The sequence below is a fragment of the Mauremys mutica genome, chromosome 4, assembly GCF_020497125.1.
Source record: "Mauremys mutica isolate MM-2020 ecotype Southern chromosome 4, ASM2049712v1, whole genome shotgun sequence".
NCBI lineage: Eukaryota > Metazoa > Chordata > Testudines > Geoemydidae > Mauremys > Mauremys mutica.
The window spans coordinates 12,571,621-12,595,919 of NC_059075.1; the positions used below are offsets into that span (position 1 = coordinate 12,571,621).

The window sequence follows — 24,299 nt, forward strand, 5'->3', positions numbered from 1 at the left end:
TTTAGGTATTTTCTAAAGGATATGAAAGCTTGCGTTGATGGGTTCTGGTGTTGGGATACCAGTCATGGTTCTCCCTTGTCCTCCATCTGTTGTGCTAGTCGACATATCCTTTTTCTTTATTTAAACGTGGGCACACACAAGTCCCTGACTCCTGGCTGTGATTCTCTAACAGCTGTTTAGATGTTGGGCTTGTCTGGAGATGGTGCCACAGGCACTGGTGTACGGCTTCTTCCCACTTCCTCTTTTAGGCTGGCTGAGGAAGGATAGTGAAGGTTCATTCACATTGTTCTCCTGAGCCAGCTTTTCTACTGCCGCGTCTCTCCATTCCATCTCATCTTCACCTGAAAATCCCCTGGCAGGCCCCATTCATCCCTGTGTTCCAGGAGCATCTGCTTGTATCAGTCAGGACACAAAGACCACCAGAGGGGAGCTTACAGCGGCACTTGCGTGTGAACAGCAGCACCTACAAAGCACTAGCTGAGGAGGGCGCATGTCCAAGGCATTGCACTGACTCCGCAGCTCCTGGCTGCAGGTTCTGCCAGTGGCGTTTGTATAGTGCCCATGGCAGAAACTAAAGCTGGTTGCCCCTAGCATGACCCCCCAGGGAGGGCAGTGGTGCAAACACAGCCTGACCTCCTTTTTGTGGGTAAATCCCTGAGATGCAGCTGGCCTAGCTGGAACGGGGGTGGGTGCAACTTTCAGTTCCCTGCACCAGCTGGGGTGAACCTAGGCTGGCATCTGAGCCCACCCAGCAGGAGGGAGAGTACCCCTCTGAGGCACTGCCTTGGCTATTGAGGGTACGTCTGTGTTGCAGCTGTGATCGTGCTTCCCCGTGCAGGTATAGGGCCATGAGCTAGCTCTGCTCAAGCGAGTGCACTAAAAAGACCACTGTGCCTTGGAGGTGGTACAAGTGGCAGCTCAGGCTAGCTACGTGAGTACAACCCCCCCCCCCCCAAAAAAAACCCTCCCAGACTCCCTGGGCACGTACTCGGGTGGCTACCCTGAGCTACTGAGTGCACTAGTTCGAGCAGAGCTAGTGCACGTCCGTCTACTTGGGCTGGGAAGCATGATCACAGCTGCAGTGTGGGCATACCCACAGTGTAAATGTCTCTTGGCCATTGCTTGGGCTACACGCTGCCACTAGTGGGACTCAGGGTGAGGGAAAGGATCCACTCACGTAGATCCCATTGTAGGATCGGGGCCTAAGGGTCCCTGTCCCCTGCGATCAAACTCACCTTAAGGCTGCTACAGCAATGGAAGACCAAGCATTTGGCAACCCAGTCCCCAGTTCTGGAACAGAACTTTTCCTGCAATGAGCTGCACACTCCAGCAGCTTTGCCTTCCATTAAGATGAATAGAATAAAATGAAAAGAGAATTTTAAAAATACATTTAAAGAGATTTTTTTTCCCCAAGTCCTTGATGTGGCAATAAATGTAATATATGATTCTGGGCACATCAGGAGAAAATAACTTCCATGTTTCTCATTAACTTGCAGGAAGACTGGATTGATTTTTTCCCCCCATCTGCACTTATGGGGAATGATTCCAGGCTACTGGTGCATATTTTTATTTTATATTTAATAACATTATTTTACCTTTATATAGCACTGTTCATCCTGAAGGATCCCAAGGTTCTTGACAAAGTAATTACAGTACCGTTGAAATGTAGCCACCTTTGGGATGGAAGGTGGCACCTAGGTGATCTCCTGGGGTTAGATCCTCATTGGTGCAAGCTGGCAGAGCTCTCTGGACTTTGATGAAGCTACACCAACTAAAGATCTGGTCCTTGGTTTGTAGAGTGGTGTACAACAGTGCAAAGATGGGAAATGTAAATGTTATAGGATCACTCGGAAAAGAGATGCAAAAGGTGATTTATCATAACAAGGATCCTACAGAATTGGTTATAGGTGTATGGCAAGGGTCATGGAGTCTTCATATCCTTGAGTGCTCTCATTCCTTGAGGTTGACAGTTAAACCTGTACCAGAATTTGTTCCTGTAGCTTATTACAGACAGACTCCTACGCCCCTGGGCATTCCCACATTCAGTTGTGTCTTTGCCAGCAAAACCAGAACTTCTTTAATCTCTTCTTTCTTCATTAAATTCACAGCTTTGGTAATTTTACAGACATTGTAGAATTTGGCTATGTTCCGTCCCATGGAATCACAAGGCAGCAACATTGTTTAAGCACCATATGGTTTTTGACAAAGTAAGGCTTCGGATCCAACCTAAACAGCTTAACGTTATCAAAAAGCCCAAGCCGACTGTAGCAATAACAACCTCTGCTTCCTTTCCATAAGTTGTATAACAAGAGGAGGAAAGCTTTCAAACTGGGAAGGCTGCTGTGATCCTGAACAGGGGTTGCAGGGCTGAAGAAAGCCCTTTGTACCCTCTCATTACTTTCTTAGGACAAGAAGCTTCCACCTGGGCCACAAAGGAAGTCCAAGGCCAGGTCTGCTTTCACTTAAGATGTCTAAGAATACAGAACAGGTTTTCTTCATATTGTTTCCATATATGATTCATTTATTTGATATTTAGGATTTAATGAGGTCTTGCAGAGAATTCTACATGCCTCCAAGCTGGAAAGTATTTGATTGTCTCCATTATTCAGTGTATGTTGGCTTTTCCAAAGATTAAGTATTCCTGGCCCCACCTAACATGATCCATGCAAATTTTATTGGAGTACAGTGAATATATTTGGCATGAGTGTTTTAGTAACACAGGGAATGGGAGGAGGGAGCCAAGTCTCGCTGAGTGTATGGAGCAAGAATAGAAAGATAGCAAATGAGTTTTGAACTCTCCCACTGATATATATACTATAAATTTCAACAGCTGATGAGTAACGTTGCATGGAATGGCTTCCAAAATGAAGCAGGAAACTAGAGTTAGTGTTTGTGACAGTGCCTTGTAGTGATCAGAAATGATTATCCTATTCCTGTTATGAATCTAACAGTTGGCCAAGGACTCTGTCCTGAGTAAAAGCAATCAGCAGTCCAAAAGCATCACACGCATCTGCATTGCATTTGGATAACAACAATTAGACTATTACAGCTGCATCCCTGTTGACAACAATAGAAACCTTAGTCACGGAGGCTCTTGCTACTCCCTGTATCTTCCATTGAGAGAAGGGGTGGCAGAGAGGTGCGTGAAAGTAGCAAGGTGACACTTGTTTAAGTCTTTGCATCATCTCTTCTATTTAAGCAGCAACGGGTCCTGTGGCACCTTATAGACTAACAGACATATTGGAGCATGAGCTTCCGTGGGTGAATACCCACTTCGTCGGATGCATGCAGTGGATATTCACCCACGAAAGCTCATGCTCCAATATGTCTGTTAGTCTATAAGGTGCCACTTATACAGACTTTTACAGACCCAGACTAACATGGGTACCCCTCTGATACTCTTCTATTTACTTTACTTTTCTAGATTCATCATTTTGTAATGAAGGAATGTAACCTACAAAGACCTAATAAACAAGGTGTGGTCTGATGTTGAGAATACTGGGATCCCAATTTAGAGATCAACTCGCATTTTAAAAAATCACCATTGTCTGTTAGATGGGGAAGCACTGAGATACTGAAGTAAACAAAACTAAAAAGCCTAGAACTTTGCTCCACAAAAGCTGCGCTGATAACTTATTGGAAGATGAAAGTGTTCAGAGGTGCTAAGACTGTGTCCATTTGCTATCCAGGACTAAATAAATCTTGTTTTGCTCATCACTTCTGCTTATGAAGTGACAAAAGCACCCAGCTGCAGCATTTCCCACCAAGCTGCTACCTAGCATTTGATAGCGGGGAAGGCCATGTTAGGAAGAGAGAGAGAGACAAGGGTACTGAAACAATTTGTATAGTGAGGGTGCTAAGAGCCATTGAACTAAACTGTAAACCCTGTACATGATGAACCCTGTATATGATGAACCCTGAACCATTTTACGTCAGGGTGCTGACACATCCCCCCCAGCACCCTTAGTTCCAACACCTATGGAGAGAGCTTGGTACTGAGGAAGGGGTTATCCCTGCAGATTGCCAATAGGTCAATCAACAAAGAGGCCCTTTACTTCAAAGCAGATCACAGAAGGCTAACCTTTGATCAAATGGGCTAGGTGAAGAAAGGTGGGGTGCTGAAGTGGATCTTTGTCATCGTTTCTCTGTTGGACCATGTGTGCTGATTTTGGGGGGCGGGGTATTGTGCAAATTGTACATTGGCACTATGATAACAACGCTGACCCCTACAGGCAATGGTGGAAGCATTTTGCACGGTCAGACATGCCGTCCTTTGGGTGAGATGTGAAGGAAATACCTTCTGTTCATCATGGTCCAACTGACAACTGGAGATCATATGGGTGAGTTTAAAAAAAAATATGAGAGAACCTCAGTGCTAATGCCAAAGTTCCAAGCAAAATGTGTTCTGACCTCAAAGCTGTTTGTGAGGTGTCCACCATCACAAGTGTTGCATCATTGTACTTATTTAAATGTATGAAATGCCCATTCAGAGGCCTAGGGACTGTGCAATCACCAGACAAAGATCACCCCCTGCCACCTACAAACTGGTAGAACAAACTGATCCTGGTCTATCCACCCCAAAACTCTCCTCAGCTCTTCTGCTCCCTCCACACCTGCCAGCCTCTGCTCCTGAAGAAACCAGGGAAAATGGTTAGCTGTGTAATGAGTCTGTTAGGTTGCCAAATGCAGATGAAAAGGTTGAACATGAGTATCAGAATCAAGGACTCCTCACTAAGGGATGTCTACACTGCCGCTGGGACAGGCACAGCCAGCTGCAGTGTAAATTTATAGTAAGAAACTAACAGAGACTCCTGTGGCACCTTTAAGACTAACAGATGTATTAGAGCATAAGCTTTTGTGGGTGAATACCCACTTTGTCAGTAAGAAACTAGGGGCCTATTAGCTTGAGCCTCAGCCCACCACAACTGTTGTAGTCTCTAAGGTAACCAGAACTAATGCATTTAGGGCTTTATAGGTCAAAACCAACACCTTAGAGTCACTGGGATATTAACATGTAAGCACTGCGGATTGTGGACTCACTGTGGGAAATGAGTACTTAACTGGTGGGCACTTCTGCTTCAGTTATAGTTTCCAAATGGTTTTAAGGTGTGTTAGATTTGTCTGACCTCAAGGTGACCAACACCCAAGTAATTGTGATGAGGTCCACATCCAAAAGAGATCAGTTTAGACTTCAACAAATGCAATGAGAATAAGAGATATGGTTGCCAAGAACCATCTGAACATCAGAAGCAGCTGGGAATCCAGCATGATGCTTCAGTGGCAAACCTAAATAACAAACCGTAGACATGCCTGCTCCATCAGTGGGGTGAATATAATCTGTACCACTTCTCCTGATACTCACATAGAATGATAGGACTGGAAGGGACCTTGAGAGGTCATCTAGTCCAGTCCCCCGCAGTCATGGCAGGACTAAGTATTAGACCATCACTGACAGGTGTTTGTCTAACCTGCTCTTAAAAAAACCTCCAATGATGGAGATTCCACAACCTCCTTAGGCAATTTATTCCGGTGCTTAACCACCCTGAAGCTTTTCCTAATGTCCAACCTAAACAGCACTTGCTTCAATTTAAGCCCTTTGCTTCTTGTCCTGTCCTCAGAGCTTAACAAGGAAAAAATATGTTTTTCTCTCCTCCTTGTAACAACGTTTTAGGTACTGGAAAACTGTTATCGTGTCCCCTTCAGTCTTCTCTTCCAGTCTTGCGTATTATCCCACCAAGTCTCTGTGATGCCAATTATGTCATTGTTGTGTTTATTTACTAGCATTTTGAGTTCTTCCTGCTTATTCCCCATACTTCTTGCATTAGTATACAGACATCTAAAATACTGATTTGATTCCCCGCCCCCCACCCCATCGTTCTGTCTTGTCTCTCCCTTATTTCTGCTGTAACAGCCCATGCTTCCCCAGGATTCCAACCCTTCTTCCAGGTCTCCATGTTTTTGACTTACCTGTGGGCTTTGGTTACCTGCTAATAATTGTTAATGGCTGATAGCTCCTCAGTCATCTCCTTAAGTATTAATTTTTTTGAGTTTCATATCATTGAAGATCTCTTGGTTAAGGTAGGGTGGTCTCTTGCCATGCTTCCTATCTTTCCTATGCAGTAGATAGTTTGCTCTTGTGCTCTTAATAATGTCTCATTGGAAAATTGCCAACTCCCTTGAACATCCTCCACAGCAGCGTTTTTAAAGCAGTTTAAGATTCTGCAAATTGAACTAAACCCCTCCGCTACATTGCTGCAACCCTAGTAAAGTCAACATGTGTGACTCTAGTTATAATTGAGCACAGAATCTGGCTCTTTGAATATTGAAAGCAATGAAGGAAAGCAAATTTTATTCTGTATGTATTATTCATTTGATTTCCACTGTGGAAGAAGAGCTAATAAATGTGACTTAAATACACTTTAATTAGGTGTGTTCTTTAAAAATTCATATTGTATTTTTCTGAACTCCTTATGCTGTCACCAATCAATCTGGTTGGGTTGTATTAGGAACATGTTACTAACGCATTACTTACCACTATATTTTATGCTTATTGCAGATATTTGGCTTGAACACACAGGGGCCCTTGTATCCTGAAAACAGCAGCCAGCCTTTAGTGCCAGCTGCATCAGTCTGCTATTGGCATGTAACTGCGCTGCAAATGTATTGAGAAGTACAATATTTGAGGATTAAATGTAGCTGCTTACAGCGTCAGGGTTGACCTCTCTCTGGTTTGGCTGCTAGAAAAAGAAGAGGCGCACTGGGACCAATAGGCTCATATCAGATAATTTTGCATTTGCAAAGCAAATAGTCCTATGAAATCCAGCTGGGCCAGGGAATAAACATCTCAAAACGCTTCAGATACCTTATCTAGAAGGTATGCATAGGTTAGCGCATGTGGGGGAGGAGAGGAGAGAGAGGGTTTCTGTCGCTAGCTGCTTTAAATGCTATAGGTAGAAATAGATATATAGGATGAGTGTTCTTCTAAGATTCACAACCTAGTGCACTTGGCCTATAAGAACAGTGGTGACTGAGTGAGGATGCTCATGTACAATTTGAATCATACACAATTAGACACAATAATGAACAAGGAAGTCAAAAAGTGGAATAGAATCTGGCTTAGGTTCAGACTTTAGGGAGAAACCCGGAGGAACCATGCGGAGTTCCTGCACAGCATTTCCTCCTGAAGGGAGCTTTCAAAGGCCCATTGAGCATGAGAGGAAGAGGTCTCCTTACCTTTATGATCCAGGAGCTACCTGTGTGGACCTTCCCTTGGCCCCCTTCTTTCGGCAGCACAGTGCTTCCATAGTGTCATGAACACACAGTTCAGGGTAGCATAAAATCCCTCCTTTACCTGTAAAGGGTTAAGAAGCTCAAATAACTTGGTTGGCACCTGACCAAAAGGACCAATAAGGGGAGAAGATACTTTCAAATCTGTGGGGGAAGGTTTTTGCTTTGTGCTCTGTGTGGTGTTCTCCTGCCGGCAAAATAAAGCCATCCCCAACAAGAGGCAGTAGCTTTGTGAGTGAGAGCATGTCTCCTCCCGACAAAGCACTGTCCCCACTGGCACTTTTTGTCATTAAACCTTTTGTCAGTCAGGGTTCTCCTCCCCCGCCCTCCCCCCCGACGCACACCCCTGACTGACAAAAGGTTTAACGACGAAAGTGCAGTGTACGGAAAACCGAGATCTGGGTTGCCCAATTGCTTGCTTAACATAGGAGGGGGTTGGGAGGATGCTGAACCTGGTTCCTAAATTGTAGATAAGGAGAAGGGGTAAGTGCTGATATTCTTTCACACACACAGATGTCCTTGGGATCTGCCATTAAAATGTATCCAGCCCAAGCCTTCATGAAAATGAGACTGGGGTGTATCAAAAGTAGGGTAGTAACACCTACTGAGCTGGGTTCCTCGAGTTGGAATGGAGGTCCTACAGAAGGCACTCTTGCCCAAATTGAAACTATTGGGAGTTAGGAAAAGGTGAAACCATTTGGAATAAATTAAGGTTTGACTCAAACCTTCAGCCCAAACTCCAGTCAAACTTTTCTGAGGTTTCTAAAAGTTTGGCTGAGTTAACTGTTTTTATTTCCAGGCCTCTATCTCAGGGTGCAATTCGGACCACCGAGGGGCTGTCACCACTTGTCCTGAAGTCCCGGTTGCATTACAGTGCTTTTCAGTTGTAGCTCCCAGCCTGGGATGCTCACAGGTTGCCTACAAACATGCAGGTCACACCCTGAGTGTCTGGATGCTAGACAGCCCTGGTTCAGAAAGATCTTTGTCTAAGTAGGTTTCCCACTTACTCAGTTTCCAGAAACTAAAACCCCCTTGGTTGAAGGACCCATCTTTCTCAGCTTGCAAGAGCTCTGGTTTCTTGTGTCTGTCTAGTGATGGATGCCAAAGATGGCTTCTGTCCTTGCTTATCTTCCAAAGTTCAGTGACCTTGTTCAAAGAGGCAGGATGACCTCATGCTGGTTTTTGCTTTCTGTGAGCTTCCCATCTGCCTATATGTAAATAGGTCTTCCATTGTTTTGATTCCACCATGCTTAATTTACATAGGAGATACTGGTAAGTAGCTGTGACATTCCATCCTGTCTAGGAGAGATCCGGTTCTCCCTTTGTTTGGATATAGACTGTAAAGGCTAAAATCAAAGATTATTCATAATTCCTGATAGTGTTAATAAATACATTTTATTATATAAATCACCAGTGTTGTAGGCTTTCAAAAAGACCCCACTCTTTTTTATAATACAGTACTATTGTATACAATCAGTTGATTCAATTGCTTATCGCTTGAGGTTCAGCCCCCAATCTTTATAGACCAATAAACCTTTTCATTGTATTCTTTGAAAAGTAAAACCCCCAGACCAAATTTCTCTCTCCTGCCGGAGCATAGATGCCATGCTACCTTTCCCCCATCCCCTGGTTAGCTTTGTTTACCTGATATATGTGAATATACCTTCATTGTCTCTTCCAGTTGATTGAGCTGGTTAGAGAAACAAATACACATTCCATTTACCAACTCCCCAGACATGCCTGGCTTAAACAGCTTTTAGTCGTCACTTCAGCACATGTCCATAACTCTTATTACACAGCATGCAAGGATATTAATGATCAGTGAGTTGTTAGTTTTCAAATGATACCTCCCAAGGCATATTCTGGACAAAGATTATTACAGTAATGTGTAGGGTATGACTACAGGGGTGCTTAGGATCCCAGCCTCCCCTTTCCTAGCTTTGGCTCCCACTGAAATCACTGGAAGTTGAGGGCACTCAACATTTCTCTGAAGACACTGTGCACCCTAAAGAGTCCGGCACATGGGGTAAAAGCATCCTACTTACAGGTAGTTGAACCCCTCCCCCTGTCATATACACACACACACATTTTTTTGTCCCATGAAATATTTGAAGGAATCTTGTGAAATGAAACAAATTCATTTTTGTCTCATAACTGGAATTTTTGTTGCTTTTTTTTTTCAATGTTTCAAAACTGAAAGAAAAGGGCCAGTTTGAAGCAAAACTAAAAGTTTTGTGGAATTTAGTTTAGAAATTTCCTGTTTGAAAAGGTTTATTGAAAATGACACTTTTCCCTGTAGGGAGGAAAAAACCTTGTTTTCAATACAATCCCCATTTTTCAGCAAGCAGAATTTTTGGTTGAAAAACTTCGGCCAGCTCTAACTTAAACTTTTAGCGATAGGCGGGACCTCTAGGACAGGGGTTCTCAAACTGGGGATCGGGACCGGTCATGAAGTTATTACATGGGGGGTCGCAAGCTGTCAGCCTCCACCCCAAACCCCGCTTTGCCTCCAGCATTTATAGTGGCGTTAAATATATAACAAACGTGTTTTTCATTTATAAGGGGGGGGCGCACTCAGAGGCTTGCTGTGTGAAAGGCGTCTCCAGTACAATAGTTTGAGAATCACTGCTCTAGGACATGGCACTTGATGCAAACCCATTGAAGGAAATGGCAATTTTATACACTTTGAATCCGGCCCTATGCTGATTTACAGAACTGAGGCCTATTACGAAATGTCACATGGTGGAAGCTTGTATTGTGTTAGGCAATGTCACGGACCGAACTTGCTTATTGTAAGAGCTACTAATTGTTCAGTGATTCTTCTCACAGCTCAGAGGATTATTCTTTGCAAATGAAGGCTAGTGATATTTCAGTGATCTCACACTGGTTAGATGCCCTGGTGTTAACTGTTAGTTCTGAAAGGGGTTCACTTTTAACAGTAGGTGGATTGGATCAAATGCAAGGCCTCCTATTGTTACTAAGTAGATTATGACAGCATTAACTGTGATCATATAATTGTGCTGAGATGCTGACAAGCTGAAGTGTGTTGTGTACTATTTTTTCCTCTTAGTCCTTTTTTCCATTGTCAAGGGCTGGTTTGTTTTGTGCGCTACTCTTTAATGATATTTATGGAGGTATATTTTCAAGGTTTTTGGTTAACATTGTCCCCTTCCTCAGTCTATTCTGAAATTCAGCTGCGTGTCTGGTGCATCATTTGTTCAATTATTTACAAGCCTGAATGAAGGCGAACTTCTCTATGCAGCAGCATATTGTGGAACAGAAGCACATAAATCTGTCAGGCAATCTAGCGGAGCTGGGGGGAGAGGTGTTAAACCAGCACATACCAAAGTACAGAGGAAACTTTTAAATAAAAGCGTATGGCAATTGCAGATGGAAACCTAGCTGTGACCATAATCCTTTTGGAATCCAGGGAAGAACTAATGGAAAATTTGCTATTATGGATATTCCAGGTCTTAGCTATCAGGAAGTGCTGAGTGGTTGCTTTAGTCTGAGTGGTTTGGGAACAAGTGCAGTAGGGCCATACAACCTCTTAAGCTGACTAAGAGCATGGCATCAGAGGCTATGGCTACACCACAGAGCTTACGGCGGCACAGCTGCACCGATGCAGCTGCGCTGCTGTGGCATTGCTAATGCAGATGCTGTAAACCAATGGGAGAGAGCTCTCCCGTCAGCTTAATTACACCAGCCCCTGCGAGTGGCAGTAGCTGTGTTTGGTGAGAGAAGCTTTTCCACCAATGTAGCATTGTCCACACTGGCGCTTAGGTTGGTATAACTTATGTCACTTGGGGGTGGCTTATTCACATCCCTGAGTAACATAAGCTGTAGTGTTCACATAGCCAGACTGTGGATTTTTCTTGCAATGTCTGGCTGGTGCAGAGGGGTCTTGAGGATACAGCTGAGGCTCACCATCTCTTCTTCCTTGCACTGTTTCTTAATGGCTGCAAATGTGATATTTCTCCTAACGATCAGGGCTGGCTCCAGGCCCCAGCATGCCAAGCGCGTGCTTGGGGCGGCATGCCGCAGGGGGCGCTCTGCCAGTCGCCGGGAGGGCGGCAGGCGGCTCCGGTGGACCTCCCGCAGGCGTGCCTGCGGATGCTCCACTGGAGCCGCGGGACCAGCGGACCCTCCGCAGGCACGTCTGCAGGAGGTCCACCGGAGCCGCGGGACCGGCGACAGCCAGAGCGCCCCCCGTGGCGTGCCGCCGTGCTTGGGGCGGCGAAATTGCTAGAGCCGCCCCTGCTAATGTTAATGCAAATGAAGCCTCCCTGGAGGCTGAAGGAATGATGCCCTTTGACTGAAGCCAACTATGGATCAAATAGTCCTTCCCTAGCCCTGAGTCATCAAGGGATCATGCCTGCAAAATGGCAGTGAGACACCCCCCCCAAGTGTGCTTCCCACCTGATCTCCAGCACTGATGCATGTGTAATACACTGGTATGGTGGGTCTGGTCTGTCTACTAGAGGATAATAGCCTACCATGCCTACCAGCAGTCAGAGTTACTCCTTTAGCTCATGTGGCAGAGGTCTATGCTGTGGTGCTGCACATCCTGGATTCAAATTCCACTGATGACCTATGCAGAAGGTTATTGCACATGGAGCACTACCATAAAGCCTCTCAGGTGGCAGAAATGGGACAACATGTTAGAATTTATTTTTTCCCTTCCTCCCTGCAAGTATGTTTGGGCCCCCTGCAAGTACTAGATGAGCTCATTAAGAACAATATTATGTATAATGACATGCAAGGAATAACCTATAGGCTAAATTTCCAGGGAGTTCCACATTAAAGTTCTCTAACTGTAGCTTTCTGTGGGTGATCTGCTTATAACTCACCAGATAGTGCCTAGTAAGCATAGGCTAAAGGGATCACTAGTTCAGTTTTACATTAGAGGCAATCAGGAACAAGAACTTGGAACAAGAACCTCAATTTATATAGTGCAGTAAATGTACATGGCACATTACAGAGCACTTACGATTGGATTGCTGCCCAAGCTTTGAGCTAGAGTTATTTGATTCATGTATGATATAGACAGTAAATGGACAAAATACTCCAGTTTACCAAACTATTATGTGCTTGTCAATTAGTTATATTGTACCACAGGGCAATAAATGTGTTAAAAAAAAATCAACTAGACTTAACTGAACTGAATTACCTTGTTAGTTTTTTCGATAAAACTATTATAATCTATTAATGATGTTACAGCAGAAAGCTGTTTAAATTCAGATCATATCTCAGTTTAGTAGGGAATCACTGCACTAGGACATGTTTTGAACCATCTTCTCTAAATCAACTTGCTGTCTTTTTTTTACTTTGCTTTGAATGGATAGGGAATATGTTTGTTTCCAATATTGGACTTTATGCATTGAGATTCTATATCTTTTAAGCAAACCAACCTGGATTCCTTTCCTAGGCATTCTAGGGTCCTGTATTCATTAAATGTTAAGTTATTTCTTTTAATCACCTAGAGGCAAATTGACTGTTCTGTCCTATTAATCAAAGTTATCGTACCACATGCTCATAATGTCTCCATGTGCAGATGGTTAGCTATTAATTATTATATTATAGCTCTGTAACTATAGGTATAATGTAACAAATGGAACCAGTACGTCCCCTTCTAATGGCTGGCTCGCAAATGAGGATAGGAGTCCACTGCTGCTATTAGCTAACGGAGTGACTCCTTTAGCTGAACTGGTAGAGGCTCGTGCTGGAGGTCCCAAGTTCAGTCCCCACCAATGACTCATGTTAGGGGTAGGTGATCATTACAGACAGTCCTTAACAAATGTCTTTGAAAAGGTCCCTGTCCTGAAGAGCTTACAATCAAAAAGATCAGACAGGTGCAGACCATGCTGGGGAACACTGCACCGCTTGCAGGCCAAGCAAACGAAGTGGGTTTGAAGGCAGGGCCAGGAAAGGAGCTTTGCTCACAGGAAGGATGAGGCTAATCCAAGCATAAGGAGCAAGTGTCTGGGTAGAGGAAAATGGTATGAAATCAGGCATGGGAGGAGGAGACAAAAGGAGGATTACAAGGAATGGTGGGAATGGGGGCAGAGAAACCCCATTGGGGGGGAAGCTGTGAAGGGTGATGTATAACCAACCTACTGGACTATGAATTAGTGTCTCACAAATACCTGATTTACCAGCAGCCACGTCAGGTACCAAAGAGCAGCACCGTCTCTGACATCACTCCTGATATTACATCCACTCCTGCCTGTGGTCATTCCAGTAGCATCCACCACAACATCATCAAATTACTGCAGTCTCTACAAACCCCACCCCTCTGCTTTCAAACTCCTCCAAGTCATTAGAGGGATTGTGAGGAGCAGAGCTAGGGTGACCAGACAGCAAGTGTGAAAAATCGGGACGGGGTGGGGGTTAATAGGTGCCTATATAAGAAAAAGCCCCAAATATCGGGACTGTCCCTATAAAATAGGGACATCTGGTCATGCTAAGCAGAGCTCTCTTTCCTTTTTCTGTGCTATAAATAGCTGATCTCTTTGACTGGTGTCTTTGTGACACCAAATGTAAGTCACTCCTCCCTTAATTTGCATTGTGCAGCCCCATTGGTTGAAATGAAATAAGTTGCCCAATGAATGAGGAGATAGGCGAGGACAGAGAAAGATGAACTTCTTAGCATTCAAAAGACTCTGGTTGCCTTGGCTAGAAAAACAAGAGCTCTTTGCACACATACAAGTTGTGGAGACTTTTCTACATCCAGATCAGAAACTAACTGTCTGAGTTCAGAGAAAATTCATTCAGGTGCACACAGGGGATAACGATCATATAGATACCCAGGTAGCTCAATCCAAGATGGGGACCATGCCGTCCCATAGCCCTTCCCCTACCTATCTTGTGCTTCTTCAGTTCCCCCATTTCAACTGCTATTGGAGCCATACTTACCTATTGCCTGCTTTGTTGTTCCTGTACCCCTTGGCCTGTCTGTTCTCCTCTTTACTCTCCAGTACTGTTCTTCACACTCTCCTGTCCTCTCTGCATTGTACTGCTTTGTCCATGCTCAGCTGTTGTCCTATCAACTGCTCACGCGGTATTTTGTGACACCGAAGGTACCTCAGCCAATCACTGCCTAGTCCTCTCCAGTTCATTTACATACTGCAATTGGATTGGCTGAAATGAGTCATTAAGAGGGCTTTACTGTCAGACATAGCTGAGGCCCCAGGACACTGTTTCATAGCAATACTTCATAGCACATCGGCAGGTCACTAGTTTTCAAATGACATCATTTCCATTGAAATTGATGGAGAAAAAGCAGTGTCTTTCAGCAGAAATGCATTCAGAGAGGCTTGAGAAACTATCAAATAGATTCTTTGAGCATGTGTAGCGCACTGGGCTAGAACACTTCCCCAGGATTTAGTGGAAAAGTAGGGTTTGTGCCATTGTTGCAGAGGTAAGCCCTCCATCAGTGCAGCTTATGTCCCAAAGGCAGGTTAAAAGTGTAAAACAATCCCTTAAGAACAAACACAACATATGGTTTCATCAACACAAATGAAAAGCAATTATCCCAAATCATACCCTTAATTTATAAGCAGTCAAGACATTTTGAGAAACTGAGATCTGATGTTGCTGTATCAAATTCCTGTGAATTCCACTGGGCATTGAGCACATGAGATTATACTGTGCATTGAGCATGTCCTTGTTAAATCTGCTGGCTACTACCTTTTTATTGCTCTCCTGGGGGTTTATTGAGTTTATGCTTCCAGTCAAAGGCAATGTTTTTGCAGCATCTTTGGTATACTGGCCACATGAGTCTGTCTTCAGCTGACAGAATTGTTAAGCCGTATGTTTTGCTTACATCCTTTGTTGCCTTTTTTGTTGATTGAGGTGCCAGTTAGGACACCATGCAGTTGTAGTGAATGAAATCAAGAATGGCTTCTACGATTGCGTCCAGGATAATTTGCTGTCATAGTTGATTGCAGGCGCAAAATGAGAGGCCATTTCTGAAAATTAAGCCCGTAAAGGGTAAGCCTTCCTTATAGTAGCACTGGTGATTTGTGTTTGATTCTGGTGTGTGTAGTTGGAGATTGGGGGAACTGTCAATGGATTTTTTTTTTAAAATCCTTTGATCATGTCACGTGAGTGACAAACACCTACGTTACGTATATGGAGTTGCACTGATTTTGTCTGGAATCAGAATGTGGCCTATAGGCTCTGCCTGATGTATCCTCTCTGCAGTCTGAATTATGCATAATTCAACACAGGGGAGTTATCATACGCTGATCACTAGAGCTATCAATGAGAAATAATTTTTAAAAAATCTGTTTTGAAACTTGAAAAGATTCTTCGTGTTATCAGTGGAAAACTGACTGGGCTGCAGAGTTTGATTTGACATTTGGGTGTTAATGTATTGGGAGAAGAAACCAAGATTTTTGAAAGCAATGAAGGGCATGTTTACACTGCAGCTGGCAGTGAGCCTCCTAGCCAGGTAGATATACTTGTGCTAGTGGGGCTAGCACTAGTGCACTCAAAATAGCTGTGTGGACATGGGAGCAGGCTTGGGCTAGCCATGTGAGCTCAGACCCGGGGCTCGGGTGGATTTGAGTTCGGGTGGTTAGCTGCCAGTGCTACCATGTCCACACAGCTATTTTTAGCAAGTTGGCATGAGCCCCACACCCTACCCAGGTGAGGAGACTCACTCCCAGTTGCAGTGTAGACATACCCTACGTGATTTGGGTTCTCAATTTAAAACACCTCTAAAAGCCCTGATTTATCAGAGCTGGGGTGCACAGCATTTTTGAAAACCAGGCCCCTTTCAAATGTGCCGGGGTGGGCATCCAAAATCACTGACGACTTCTGAAAATTGTGGCTAGTTTGTTTTCTTTCTCGTAGGGTACAGCCACATAGCAAACGAAACCCCACAGCAGCGAGTCTCAGAGCCCTGGTCAACTGACTCAGACTCGTGTTGCAGGGCTAAAACAGCAGTGTAGACATTTGGGCTTGGGCTCGGAAACCTCAAGGGGGAAGAGTCTCGGAGTCTGGACTCCAGCCCAAGCCCGAATGTCTACACTACTGCCTGTAGCCCCACAGCGTGGGTCTGAGCCAGTTGACGCAGGCTCTAAGACTTGCTGCCGCAAGGTCTTTTTTTGCTGTGTAGATATATCCTTCAATCTGGTGATGGTATCAGATGAGCTTCCTTGGGAAGGGCTTAATTCTAACAGAGTGTTTCAGCAGAGGCATGCTAGTCCTCGGAGAGAAATCCAAAACTCCGAGTTTTATTGAGCTTGTGTAGTTATATTATATGAAGTCACAAAGCAAACTGGATTATGGTTAAAAACTCTACTTTATCAAGGTCAGGACAAGGTATGTTGGTCAGCCACATCTAGTGGGTCATGAGAGGGATAAAACTAAGTTATTTCCTACCTCTTTTTTTTTTCTTTTTTCTTTTTTAAAGCTTAAACTGAAAACCTCCGTGATTCTCAGCACACCATCTGGACTACCCTGATTCTGCCAAATTAATCCCTATCATAAATGTGGATCTGGTCTATTTCATTGTTGGTTTGGTTTTTTTTTTTTTTGGGTCAGATCTGCACTTCAGAAACACATGGTCAGTTTTCTGGCAACAGCCAGCTTTCTCTCTTGGGCTAAATTTAACTGTAGTTTGTCTATTTTTAAATGCAAAGTGCCTCATTTTTGGTATTAAACTCTCAACAGGGTTTACTGGTCATCTCCCTGACTAAGGTTAACAGTCCTGGAGCACTTTTTGCAAACCTTTGCTTCAAAAAGCAGAGCTCAAGGTGTATATGCAAAAATCTCATGCACCCCAGCACTTGTGCAGGCAAATTGGTCCTTTGTGTATCCAATTGTGCAGGTATTTGTGTCCGTGGCTGAAGAATTTGAGTTAGCATTTCTGTGCCTTTACAGTTTAAAATCAGACCTAATTTTTGACTTGACTTAGACTGCTTTGAAAGAGTAACTCCATTGAAACCGCTGCTGGAAAACAGGTGTTACTGCAAAATCGGGTTTTTCCGTTAACCTTATTTTTGTTCTAGAAGATCAGTCTCAACATATGTCAGTGAAATCGGCGTGTATCACAATCTAAACAAACTCCTCACATGTTGGATGGGCAATTTCTCTTCCAGTGCATTTAGTCAGGCATGGTGTTCAAAAGGCAACTAATGGAAAAATGCACTCATTTTCCTTCTCCCAGAATATGATGTTTTAACAGATGATCCTAGATTTATTCTTGTATATTTCTCAGATAACTCATGGCGGGGCAGGGTGCTTCTCATTTCCATCGCTTGGAATGCCGCTGTGAAGAAGAGACGGGTAAAACTGTACCCAAAACAAATAATGCTGGAGCACCGTTATATCTGGCACAGATGAAATGCCTTCCTATCTTTCTGCAATGTGATTAATTCCTTGCTCTGTGGAACAAAGCCCGTTCGAGCATGTCAGAAATCTACATCATGCTCTGGAGTGCTCTGCTTTGCCTGTGGATCTCTGGTTTAGCTGACAGCTGTGGGAAAAGAAGAAAACGCATGCAGCCAAATTACACTCTAATGACTGCATGTGTGTGGCCGTGGAAGAACGAAAGTGATTCCAGCTACGAGTGGAAGTTTATTCCAGCTAAGGTCAGCATTGTCGTGTTCTTGATACTTCCCCCACCCTCCGTTCCATGTTTTTCTAGTGGTATAATGTGGGGTGGTGTTCTGCTCTTATGCCTGGATCCTGCCACCTTTCAGGGGCTCTCCCAACCCAAGTCTAGATGGATCTTATGGATCTAGAAATCTTCCCTTTGCTGCTGGACAGCATTGTACTTTCAGAGACTGAAATGTGAAATGAAAGCTGCTGTCAGGCTTTGTGTGTAAATGTTGCCGTCACAGTTCAGGGCCGTGGCCCCTGTATTCCCCCTCTGTGGACTAGCAAGGGCACCCACTCTAGGCTCCCAGCTCCTCCGCTGTCACCTCTCTTGGGTGGAGACCCGTGTCTCTTGCCCTCCTGACCAGGATTTTTCCAGGCTGCACGGTTCCCTGCCTACGCTGTGTTACTCCCAGCAAGCCAGACTGCCTAACCAGGCAAGTGACTGTGCTTTGTTTTCTCTTCAAAGGCTATAAGCAGCCTAACTGCCCACAGTTATAGGTTTCCTCTCAGCTCTTTCTAAGCAAGCACATTTTATTCTTAAAGTGAAAGCATTACAGAGAAAACATACTAAAAACCATATAAGTTCCTATATGCATCACCATCTCGATGGGGTCTAGTAGGCAAAAGTCCTTCTAACCCTTCACAGGAAGGATTGAGGGCTCCTGTTGGACAGAAGGTCCTGTCCATTTGCTGGATCAGAAAGAGGGCCCTGAGTCAATTTAAACCAGGCTATCTATCCCAAAGTCCTTTCTTTGTCTGTTGGTCTCCGGAGAATCCAGTTTGAATTGGCCTATGCAAGCCTCTCCGGGCAGTGGTAGCTCTCTGGAGGCGTCACAGCCTGAGATAATTTGCTCATCACCCCCCCCACACACACTCACTGTTCTTCATTCCTGAGGAGATGTGGTCACCGTCCCCCAGGGGAGGTGGGAGGAAATCCTTGTCTCACAATGGTGCATAAACTTAATACAGGACGATCTCCCAACAATATAGCAGGAAATTGCCATAGTTGTCTCAGATGCCCCATTCCAGATCAGTGGTGTCCAGATCTAATTGTATCATATGAGTTGGGTATATAATTTTACCCCCAGTCTGTAGACCCTGGAAATCCGCACTGGGAAAATTGTAGGAGTAGCTGAATGGATCTATACGTTGGTCTCTCACTGTGCATCTTACCTTACCTTGGGCCCAAATTTTCAAACCCAAGTGTCTAAAATTAGTCTCCCATATCCACATGTAAGCAGCTAAATAAAACTGACCTGATTTTTAGGTTTTCTGAGTGCCCACAATTGCCATGGTATTTAGTGGGAAAAGCAGGCCACTTCTGTCAGGCTCCTAAATTGACATTTAGGTAGCTAAACTTCAAACATGGAGGCTTGAAAATATTGCCTTAACAAGGCAGAGGTTTCTTCTGTTCTGGATGGATTCTTCTCCTCCCTTCATCACCGTGGGATCTGAGCACCTGCCAGTACTGCTGTAAGTGCCGTGACTCACATCTGTAACATGTGGCTCAGTCTCTCTCGCTCCTCCTCTTCCCAGGGGGAGAATTGTGTGTGTGCAGTGTAGGGGTTTGGCCGAGTTGGATGGGGTAGGAGGCTAATGCACATGCTACTCTGAGTTTAGGGATGGAGAAGGCAGGGCTCAGAGGTGCACCTTGCACTTGGGAGCAGAAGGTGGACAGGTTTGTCAACGGTGAAAGCCTTTCTTTAACATATCGCGACCACATGCAAGCCCGCTTTATAGGAATCAAAATGACAAGAGCAGGAAGTCTAATGGATTGACTAGGTAGCGCCGTATACAAAACTGTCCCTGTGGGGAATATCTTCTTTCCCCTCATTAGTGAGATCCTCCTGACGTTAGTCATGGGCCAGAGAGGGCTGAAGTAGAAGAGTCCTGCTCCTTCCTGTTTAATCTTGTGGGTTTTTCCCAGATTTGTTCAAGTGAATCTAATGGCTCAGCTGTTTGGCTTTGCAGAACTCTTGCCAGACCTCTGTTCGGCTGCCTTTGGACCCGCGGACCTTGCCCAGTTTGTTTTACCGAAGTGTCAGCACAAGACTGAGGCAGGCCAACTGTGCTAGTAACACACCTTGGCCCAACATGCTAATTACAGGGCTTGTGGGATGGACAGCAAGGAGGATGGTTTTTGGTTGGCTGAAGCATGGAGCTTCTACTGCTCTTTATGTGGAATGTGAAAACATCCTGAGTTACAGTATCTGTGCATTAGTGGAGAGGCCAATGTGCTGTAATGAATGAGAAGCTCAGTAATTTGCCACAGAGTTGCTATAAATCAGAACTGAAGAGATGTCCAGGCTGCTCTGGACAATTGTTTTGCAGACTCTCTGGAGTCTTTGAATTAATCTCCCACAACCATCACCACTGCCCACAAACAGAGCCTCTTATTTGGGCTGTTTACTCTGAAGTTAATAGATTAAATCTAATGGCTTCCACAGAGAGATGAAATCCTGGCTTCACTGAAATCAATGGCAAAGCTCCTATTGACTACAGTGGAGCCAGTGTTTCACCCCCCAGCCTGTACCCGAGCTTTTTATATCCCTCACACAGTTCTGGCATGTGTCCTTCTATTCTTGGCCTGTGTTCTATTCTTCTTCCATTTCCAGCACTCCCACTGACAACGAGCTTGTGCACAGATCAAGGCTAGAATATGGCCCATTGTCAGGCATTTCTGCTTTACTATTACCACCGACTCCAGATGTATTATTTGGGGGAGTTTGCAAGCGCTCAGAGAGATCCTGTTGAGTCAGCTCTGAAGTGGGCTCGGCTTCTGGCAAAATGTACGAGCCCAAAAATGAGGAGCACCGTTGAACTCCTATATCAGCTATCGCAGGACTGCAACTGGAGAAGCTGGTTCCCTGTCACTGGGTTCTGTCCTAAATTAAGTTTCATGGGGAAAGCATCAGCAGTCCCACGTCACGTAAAGGGTTACTGTGACCCTAAGAACTCACTGCCAGCTGGCAAAGGCTTCACTGTTCTGTAACAGTAATTTCTATTAGACCTGACAAGCTCACTACCCTGAGCACGCTGCTGTTGTGGTATTGATCTATAAAGAATGTTGTTTGAGCTCTTCAGTGAAAGCCAAGATCATGCTGGTGAAATTTAAAATATCATCGTAGGTACAAGTTATGCCTACATACTGAACATATGTTATACCAAGGTGTTACTCCCCAGCAGAAGTGGAAAAACGGGTTTCCTGCCAGACCAGAGATGTTTACACTTCTATCCCTTGAAATGTAAATGAAGCCTTGTGAGCCAACACACTGGAAGCCAAATCTGTACACACAGGAGTATATGAAGACACCTTGGAGCCAAATCACCAGAGACTAGATGAGGGGTGGGAGGGTGTTATCCTGACTCTGAGCTGCAAAGACCATGAACTTTGGGGATATAAGGGGAAGGCAAAAAGGCAGCCCTTGTCCATCACTGAAGGAGCAAAAAAGACAGTGCTTTTTGCCTCCAGGAACATTGGATCCCAGCCATGTGGGATGGCAGAGGCAATGAGGGGGGGGGCATGCAGGGTCACATTCTCCCCATATCTTCCCCTCCCCGGATTTCTGCAAGAGCCGAGCTGTCTTTGCAGGGCTTGCTCTGCTCGGTCTCCCAGGGATGCTCCAGAGTGCCGCCTCTGCGAGAACCCGGCTGGGGAGGCAGCAGTGGCCCAGGGCCGGGGGTCTCTGGGGAAAGCGCTGGGAGCAGGTTCCCTCTGCTCAGCCTGAGTTAGGGGCATTCCCCCCATGCAGTGTCGGCGAGGGCGCAGGAGCTCTGGGGAGAAACTTTGTTGCTGTGAGTCTCCCCTGCCTGGGCTGGCCAGGCGCTGGTGGGATTGGCTGCCCTGGCCCGGGAAGGTGGGGCTGGAAGGTTCCTGTACCCAGAGATGCCCCTCCCCCCAACCTTTAAATTGTGGCCTCCCCCCCATCAACAGTTGTGTTGCCTCTGTGGGCTGCTGATGCTGGAAGATTGCTCTGGGTGAGCAACTACTTTAGACAAGGATTTTAGCCTATTTTAAGTTGTTTAGACTCTAAGAAGCGTGTTGCATCTTTTGTTTTATATGTAACCAGTGGTGGTAGTTGCTCACTATCTCTTGAATCTTTATCTTTGTTAGTAAACGTATGTTTCTTTTCACTACAAGTTTGATTAGTGTGGTGTTTAGAAAGGAGCTGATCCTGAGTGGTGCCAGTCAGGTTGTGTGTACTTGTTCCTTTGGGGCAGCTTATCTGCACAGGCGGAGTTTGACTTCTGTATCTGGTGGGGCAGCTCTATTCAGGCCAACGAGGGTGCATGTGTGTGTGGGGAGGGGGAAATTCCATGGCTGTCTGAGGCTTGCAGTTTAGGGGGGCAGTGTCCCCCCAACTACACCCCTGATTATCTGGTCATTTCTATGAGCAACCGGCGACAGGCTGCAATACACCAGGGAATCGGATTGGTTTGTGCTTGTCCCTAGCCGGATCTGGGGGGAACGAAGTCTGCAGAGGCGTGGAAGGCAGCGCTTGTGTGGCTGGAGGCGGTTGGTTTCAAGGAGCTGAACTACAGCAGGTACCAACAAGGCTGTTTCATGCTACGATGGACAGGTAGTGGCAAGGTGCCGCACAACCCCTGGGGAGCGTCACAGTGACATAGGCCTATGCATCTGAAATCAAACACAGCACTCTTATCAGCTGCCACCTCCATAGATCCAATATCGGGACTAGAACACGTGACCTTTGGCACAAAAGCCTGCGTAGGGAACCTTTACTAGAACAGGACTGAAATATTCCTTCTGGTAGAGAACAGCAGCACGTAGGCATATGTAGACCAAGGCCCACTGTGCACTTTGTATTGTAATTTACACCTGTGCAGAGGCCAGGGCTGCCCAGAGGATTCAGGGGGCCTGGGGTCTTCAGTGGTGGGGGCCCCCGCTTCGGCAGTAATTCGGCGGCGGGGGGTCCTTCCGCTCCAGGACCCGCTGCTGAAGTGCCCCGGAGACCCGCGGCGGAGGCCCCCCACCGCCGAATTACCGCCAAAGACCCGGCACTTCGGCGGCGGGTCCCGCTTCGGTGGTAATACGGCGGCGGGGGGTCCTTCCATCCCGGAGCGGAAGGACCCCCCACTGCCGAATTGCCGCCCATGACCTGGAGCGGAAGAAGCTCCGGGGGCCCGGGCCCCGCAAGAGTTTTCTGGGGCCCCCGGAGCGAGTGAAGGATCCCACTCCAGGGGCCCGAAAAACTCTCATGGGGGCCCCTGCGGGGCCCAGGGCCAGGGGCAAATTGCCCTACTTGCCCCCCCCCGGGCGGCCCTGGCAGAGGCTGAAAAACGCTAGCCAGTCAGAACGGTGGCGTCTGGCACACACTTTGCCCAAGGGTAAATAATTACCAAGGTGAAGGCCATCGAGCCGTGAGTTATTACACCCTCTCTCCTATTCTGTTTTGCTATTCTTAGGAATAAAAATTCAGACTACAAAAGGCTTTTCAGAAGTAACATTATTAACCAGTCTCAGTTTTCTTGTTTGTTGCTTAGCATTTGTGCTATCACAAGGGCCAAGAAGTTCCCACTGTTTCCAACTCTTGCGAATGTATCATAGGACTCATTGGCATTTTGCTGAAAGCCCCAGCTGCTGGAGTCAAGTGATTATATGAGTCTCTCAAGCTTTTGTTCAAAAAAGATAAACCCTTGTGGTTATTGAGAAAAGTTTGAAAAACAAGTGGACTCTAAAGGCTCAAACACCAAAAGGCAAATAAAAAGGATTCAAAATATATTTGTTTTTAAAAACACTCATGACTTTTAAGCCAATGTCAGGATTGTGGGTTCTGAGTCATGATTTCTGAATGCTTGAGGTTGGCAATACTAGAGTACACTGCCAGAACTGGAGATCGAGGTAAAGTGGCTACTGTTTTTATAAATGCTTTAACCTAATAAAAGGATTCTCTAATGTATTTTATGAGATCTTTAACTGTAGAGGGAGTGATGCTTTCCCATTGCAATGGCACTGCTGTGGAATACATTTCTTGTAGACTCACGCTGCTATATTACATTTCATGCATGGATCTCAGAATACCTTCCTCCCCCATTTCCCTGGGCTTTGACAGGAGATGGTTTCCCTTTCCTCCCGCAGAGAAATTTCCTTGGTAGCTGCTAGTCTGTAATATCATATTCTTTAAAACAATTTATGGATTGTTTTCAGGCCTATGCGTCCTGGATGTATTTGACATTTTGTCAAAACACTTCTACATTTTTCCACAGGTTAGCAGTAAAACTTTGCCTGGTGCACTAATTATCAGTGGTATAATAACTGCTCAGGGAAGGAAATGCACATCTGGATTAAGAGAACGTGTGTTATGTTTCTCTTCTTTCAGCACCGCTATTCACCAAAGTGCTTCATACCAAACATAGGTTTCCTTTTTATGTTAACTGTA

General features: G+C 45.3%; 1 long non-coding RNA gene across 2 annotated transcripts in view; it reads right to left on the reverse strand.

Moving 5' to 3' along the window:
• Positions 1-14,326, reverse strand: part of LOC123369249 — a 65,997-nt gene extending 51,671 nt beyond the window's left edge. For both annotated transcript variants that reach the window (XR_006578968.1, XR_006578969.1), the window contains exons 1-2: positions 14,203-14,326; positions 7,234-7,351 (exon numbers count right to left, since the gene is read on the reverse strand). This is a non-coding gene — a long non-coding RNA (uncharacterized LOC123369249). The remainder of the gene's footprint in view (positions 1-7,233; positions 7,352-14,202) is intronic.
• Positions 14,327-24,299: the final 9,973 nt, after the last annotated feature.